Here is a 6,051-nt window from a genome sequence, read left to right as displayed (position 1 = left end):
CCGGCAGTGGTTGGAATGTCCGCAATGATTTGTTTAGCCATGTAGCGTGTAAAGACGAGAATCTACCATGGACCAATTTGTCCCTAAGGGTAGTACTTTTCCTGCAAGTGATAAGGGGTCTTTCTGATAAGTCAGTCATCAGTTGTACTAAAATGTGCCAATGTTTATGAATGGTAGAACGAATCGCTCTCTCATACAAAATACAAAATATGTTTCTTACTCTTACTATTTCTTGCCAAGTTTCTTACTATGGCAAGAAACTTTTCAGCTAGCCTCCATAGATGTGGAAAGCCTCTACACTCGTACCCCACAGCATAAGGGGGTGTGTTAGTAAATGCTCAACGTAGTGACAAATGCATAGACTTTGTATGTGATGGTCTACTTCTCTTTTTGTCTTATAATGCCTTCACGTTTGACTCCTGTAGCCTGTACTTTTGCCAACATCTTTCTGTCTTGTTTTGAAAGCTCTGAGGTGACAGCATATTATCGATATGTCAATGATGTTTTCCTGGTATGGGAGGGCTTCCAATTGGAATTCTCAGCCTTCACAGAATACCTCAATAATGTAAACAAAATGAATATGTGGTTTATAGCTGTATTTGGTGGTAAAAGGTTGGAGTTTCTGTACGTCGTGGTGAGCGAGACAGGTGGTAACTTGTGCACCATAGCGTTCAAAAAGCCGACTGCAACAAACTCCCTTCTACATTTTGACAGCTTCCACCCGAGACATACAAAAGAGAGCCTCCGCTTTGGACAATATTTGCCCCTAAGAAGAATAAATTGTGATGATTCACAGTTTTCCCTGCACTGAAGAACTGAAGAACTAAAGTCCAGATTAATGGAGGCAGATTAAAGAAGGCAAGGGAAGTGCCAAGGGAGGACTTGTTATACTCTAGGGGAAAAAAAGAGGGACAGAAGCCAAAAGAAAGACGTTATTTCCTGTTTTGTATTTTCCTTTGATTATAGTCCATGAGAGAGAGCATTTGGTTCTGCAATTCTTAAACACTGGCACATTTTAGATCAAGATCCTGATCTGATGACTGACTTATCAGAAAGACCCCTTATCACTTTCAGGAGGAGTACTACCCTTAGGGACCAATTGGTCCATTGTAGACTAACGTCATTAAACGGGACTCTGCTGTGGATATTTCATTGAAGGGGGCTCTGCTATGGATATTTAATTAAAGAGGGGCTCTGCAGTGGCCATTCCATCAACAAGGGGCTCTGCAGTGGCCATTCCATTAAAGAGGGATTCTGCAGTGGCCATTCCATTAAAGGGAGCTCTGCTGTGGATATTTCATTAAAAGGGGGGGATACGGTTTCCTTTTTTTAGGTAAAATGAGGTGCCTTTGCTATTACTCAGGTATACACGGTATGTATATATCTTTTTTCCTCATAGTGAATAGGCCAAATATAAGAGGACATTGTAGATGTTTGTGGATCTTTAGAAAAAAAAAGGGGTAATACCCCCTTTTCTGTAGCTCCCTTCTCATAAAGACAGAAAACCGAAAAGGGAACACGGGTGGAGGGTGGGGCTGATGCAAATAGCGTTATATGGCAGAAAGTATGTGTGACTTGCTTCTCTATCAATTTTGTGATCCGTTTCTGGTGTCTTTCTGTAATTCGCTTCAGGCAGCAAAGAGGCCCGATTTACCCCCGTTCATGACAGACACAATGTTATCATTTAAAAAGACACTGTGCATTTTAATGGCTGGAAACTGTATATGTTACTTTTGTTCCTCCAGAATTAATTCTAACTTAGTGGTATATTGCTGCACACGGTATAATCCACACATAAATGCATGTCTCTAATATTTCTAATTTGGTAGGGGCTGTTTATGTTAAAATTTGGGCGAACTGTATATAATTTAATTCTGGTGCTACAAATACAGTGGAGGTTGCATATAAGCTTTAAAATGTGAATGCAATACCAAGCAGCATGCAATGTTGGAATGGTGGACCCAAAAGCCTTGACTTGAATATTGTCAAAAGAATCATCAGCTTCAGTTTGAAAACAAAAATATGAAAAGTAGACAGTAGAAGATTGGAAATAGGAGATTCCAGTGATTTCATGAAAGTTAATAGACTGGGCTCTGATGGATGCAAATGGGTCTGTAAGATTCAAGGAAAAAGAGGGCTAAACGATCAAAATTTAATGAACTGCGGGAAGCCTAAGGATATCCGGTTGTTTCACAACCAATGGTATTAGTTACTTGATCAGGATTGATGGTGGTCTCAATGTTCAGCTGTATGCGAGTATTCTACAAGAGAAGTTTCTTCATATACTGGAATGCTATACATATGAAAAGTATGATATTTTGCCACAGCGCAACAACTACGTGAAGAATATGTAGAGATTGGGAAAGAAATGGTCAAATGAGAATAAAGTACAATTGCTAAATTGGCCCCCACAGTCCCCAAATCTAGAGTGGAGGAAAAACTGAATTAATACTCATATGAGTCAATCAGTATGTACTAACACTAGGAACTTGTAGAAGAGACCTGGGATCGGATTTAGTTTGAGACAAGCTATAAACCCGATCAAAAGAATTGAGGTACTGTTGAAAGCCAAAGGTGTATTTACCAAAATACTTAAACAATATGAAATACAAAACAAATAAACGGTAACAAAGCAGGTCAATGTCAATATTCTGTTTAACATGCATAAGCTAAATTGTTAACTTTATGTACAAGATAGTAGAATTCAAGAGAAGAAGGCTGGCACAGTGCATTTAAATGGTATTACAATCCTTTGTGGGTGCAGGCTCACCAGGTCCGACTCAAGGCCTCTACAGATATCAGAAGATCCAAGTAGAGAAGCAGCACTCCATAAGTTTACATTTTTTATTCACATGTGGACAAAAGGCAACATTTCAGCTAACTCCATGTAGCCATTTTCAAGTTAGCTGAAACGTTGCCTTTTGTCCACATGTGAATAAAAAATTGAAACTTATGGAGTACTGCTTCTCTACTTGGATCTTATGTACAAGATAGTTTAGATTTTTATCTATAAAATAATAGTCTTACGCTCACAGCTGTAGTGGATGCTGAAATATGGAGCCCGAAATCAAAAGTTCAAAACATTGTTTCCCATTTTGCTTGTCAGTGTAAAATCATCAACAGAAGGCAAGCAAAGTAATGAGACAGAGGGTCTACACTTTTTCACATGTCCTATTACATAACAGCAGAAATGATAAAGAAGCTGGAACATATTTACACATTCCTGAAGATCCCACATTGTAGCAGAAAACACAGATCTAAGATGAAAATCATACACAGTGTCAGGGTGAGATTCCTTGGGCCCATCCTCAAACAGGAAATATACCATAGTAGTCTCCAAGTTGGGTTGTCTTCTTCTGGACCTCTGAGTTAGAGCATGGACCCACCAGCAGTGCAGCATGTGACAAAAGGAAAATACTGGCGAGGGGAGCCAAGAAATATTACAGTAGCCACATACCATTTTCTATCCTAATATGCTACATTCAAGTATTTGGACATGTTATCCAAGGCTTACAGCAGATCTATACCTTTTAATATAAGAAAAAGAACTCCCTCCATATACCGGGCATATTTCCCTTGATCATTCAGCTGTCTAATGACATTAAACTATCCAGGGTTTTCTGTAAAGAGTTAAGTCATAAGGAACATTATCATGTTCCCCAAGTTCCCAGCTGACAATGGAGTAGGTTGTTCAGAAAGATGTGATTCAGTTAACCATTAATAGGAAGAGAGGCAGGGGAAAAGGGAGGGGCACATGGACATATTTCTTTATTACCTATACATTATTTTACTATTATCTGCACTAAATATGCTTTAAGTCACCTAGTAGGACAGAAAGCGAAAAATAGGTTAAAATTCTAGGAAAAATTAAAAATAAACAACAATTGTTTCTTTGAGAGAAAGACACTTCCAAGCAGCTTACCTTCCTCACTGAAATAAAAAACCTCTCTTACCTGCGCAAAACATGGGGGTTCATTATAGAATGGGTTTAATGTCTGTCATCTCATACACTCGTATAACCAGCTTTAGTCAATAGTAATAGAATACTTTTCAAAATGACTAAAGTCTAAAAATGAATTCTGATAGAGAATCAGTCATGCAAAACAAGACACATTATGCAATGTAAAATATTCAAACTTTTATTTCCTAATATATTCCGAATATATTATTTCTTCTGGAAAATAAATACTTACAAAATAACATTAACCAAAATGTTATGTAAGAAAGAAAATACAGCTTAACACAGTTGTACAATGAGGCAGATTATTTCCCTTAAGACAATAAAACGATATGGACATTTTTATTTAAACAAGGAAATTTTTGATGTTTTTTGTCAAGGAATTCCTATAAACCAGTTAGAAGATGGGAGCAAAAGTTCACACAATATATTTTATTTATAAAAGTGGAGTGTCACTACTAGTAACATAATTTATTCAAAATGTACACTACTGACGTGATGCTTTATGATAATGGATTATACTTCCAGTCTTCTACAACCAGCATCAATTTATTTTCATTCTATATTCAATTGATAAGAATTGAGTTTTTTAGTCCATAAAGATTCTGATCATCAGAATCGGCATCCTGTGTGGTCATTTACAAGAATGACAGAAGAGTCATTTAATACAATTCTCTGAATGATGTTCATCTTAATTATGGAGCTGATCTACATGAAACTTTTTGTATTGCTTCTAAATTATATAATGTATTACAACCAACCTCATTCAATACTAGACTCTTCAGCAAGCACAAAAGCACAAAACACCCATCATTCATTCCTTGCTTAGCTTCTGTACTGTGTTTTGAGATTTAGCTTTATAAGAAATGTAATCTTTAAAAGCTATGTACAGAGCATTATCTTTTTTGTTATTGCATCTAATTAAAGGGGTTTTCCCACAAAATAAAATTCTCAAATCTGGATCCCCTAGTGATGTTTACACAATAAAGATCATTTTAACCCCTTACAATTTTACTTAGTTTTATTGCTATTTTAGCTCCTATCACTCCCTAGGCTGCTCAGTGCAAAATTCCAGGGGGTGGGCGGGGACTATCTAAGCAGACACATTGGGGCCCATTTACTAAGGGCTCTGCGGCCGCATTTCCATGGGGTTTCCCAAATTTTTCCATTTTGGGGAAAATTCCCGTTGGATTCGGAAAAACCGTGAAATTTAAAAAACGAAATGTGTCACAATGTGTCACAAGATCAAGCACTTACATGCACCGGGAAGAAGCAGGTGAACTCGGCGCAGCAGCGACACCTACTGGATATTGGGCGCACAACCTTAGTGAATCCCGGCAGAACTGGAATCCTCGTCGGACAACGCACAGCGGGATCGCAACTGGACTGGGTAAGTAAATGAGCCTCATTATGATCCATCTAGTTCTGTGGGGTGATAGTGTGGTTACATTATCAAGGTACAGGTGTATATACACCTTCATCTGCCTTCTGACATTGTAATAACACATTGACAGATGAGAGATGAGATGCAAGAGATGCCTATTAAACAGAGGCATGACAGACGGAGCCTGACAGAATTTTACACTGTCAGCACTGCTACATCTCTGTTCTCACAGATATGTGCCTGCCACTTATCTGCTTTTAGTTTGCAGCTTCTCTCTACTCACAATGTGCTGGCAGGAAGTGATGAGTGTCTGTGAGCTCCGTGCAGGCACTGCAGGTGGATGTGGCTACAGGCACTGCAGAAATCAGCAGAAGTCTCAGCCCCACAGCTGTCACATAGAAATCCAAGATGGAGGCCATCTGACCCGAACTCAGAAGTTATGAATTTGAAATTGAATACATTTTTCCTAGATACATCAGAAACAATATTTTTTTCAGGTTTACTGGCATAGACAGATTCTACAAAACGCATATAAAAAAATACAGTTTTTAAAACTCTTGTACTTCAATCTTCAAATTTCCTATCCATACAAGTAAAATATCCATAGAAAATAGTAAAACATTTAAACAAGATTGTAAACAGTTAAATAATTTACTGGTATTAGGTACATTTTCTGTAGATACAATCTTCCAGTTGTCTTTGAGGTAAT

This window comes from Engystomops pustulosus, chromosome 2 (genome assembly GCF_040894005.1).
Source record: "Engystomops pustulosus chromosome 2, aEngPut4.maternal, whole genome shotgun sequence".
Taxonomy (NCBI): domain Eukaryota; kingdom Metazoa; phylum Chordata; class Amphibia; order Anura; family Leptodactylidae; genus Engystomops; species Engystomops pustulosus.
The sequence above is the reverse complement of the archived record's forward strand: the minus strand, read 5'-3'. Positions refer to the sequence as shown.